This window comes from Apteryx rowi, unplaced genomic scaffold (assembly GCF_003343035.1).
Source record: "Apteryx rowi isolate R43461 unplaced genomic scaffold, aptRow1 scaffold_23, whole genome shotgun sequence".
Lineage (NCBI taxonomy): Eukaryota > Metazoa > Chordata > Aves > Apterygiformes > Apterygidae > Apteryx > Apteryx rowi.
Window position 1 is genome coordinate 210,838 of NW_020448641.1, and position 1,175 is coordinate 212,012.

Genomic DNA, 1,175 nt, shown 5'->3' on the forward strand with positions numbered 1-1,175 from the left:
TGTCTGCCCGGCGCGGCCGAGAGCGCAGCGCACCGCGCTCCTCCGCGTTACCTGGGGCGGTGTTTCCTGCCCGTTAACCTGGCGCCGGCCTCTGTGCGCGGGTTTTCCGCCGCCGAAATCAACCCGCAGGGAACGGCGTCTCCTTAGAACAAGCACACGAGCACCGGCGCCCAGGAGCAGGCTGCGCCTTTCCCGCACCGGCTCGGCTAAGGGCCTTTATCAGCAGCGGGATTCCCCTGTCGTCAGAACCGTCTCCCATCGCTTTTTTTTCCGCCCCCAGAAGCCCTCCGCCAGCACGACCCCGGCCGCGGGCAGCGGCTAGGCGGGCACCGGGGAGGCCCGGCTGCCCCGACCCCTGCCCGCCCGTCGGGCCGCTCCGGCGAGCGCCCGCTTCGAGGCGGAGGGAGCCCGAGCTTGTTTTACCAAAGCCGCGCAGGGCCGGAGCAGCCGCGCCAGGCGGGCAGCGGGCGGGCAGCCCCGGACCGCCGTCGCGGGGGCCGCCGTGCCGCTGCCCGTCCCCGGGGGCCACCGCTTCTGCGGCGGAAACGGGGTTTTTGATTATCCGTTCCCGAATGCGCGGACCCGCCGTGATTTGGCGGCGCCMCGGGGCGGCGGGTGCCTGCGGGGCCCGTGCGTGGGGCGGCGGCGAGGGGGAGGCTCGGCGGCGGCCGGGGGCCGCTCGGGCAAAGCCGGCTCGTGGCTCCCGCCGGGGCGGCGGGCCGCGAACCGAGACAGGCTCCTCCGGCCTCCTGTCTCATCCAGAGGCCAGAAGATACCAAACGCCGCAAAAGCAGCTTTATCACGGCACAGAGTCTTCATATACATKTATATAAATACATATATATATATATATATWTTTTATATATATACATATTCCTTCCTGGAAAACTTGGGGTATTAGATTGCAGGGAAGTCAATAAACAGGACAAATGTACAATGAATGAGTAACAAGTGTCACTGATGACAGATATAAATTATCGGCCAGCCTCCGAGCACTGTTCCAGCGCGACCGCGGGGAGCGGGAGGAAGGCCCTGGCACCCGCGGGTGGGGGCAGGCGGCGGGCAAGGGGCGCCCCGGGCCCCGGCGGACGCTCCGGTGCACCGAGAGCGGGGCCGCGGACGTCCCGTCCGTCCTGCCGGGCACTGCTCTCGTCCCCGGCCCGGCCCTGCCGTCG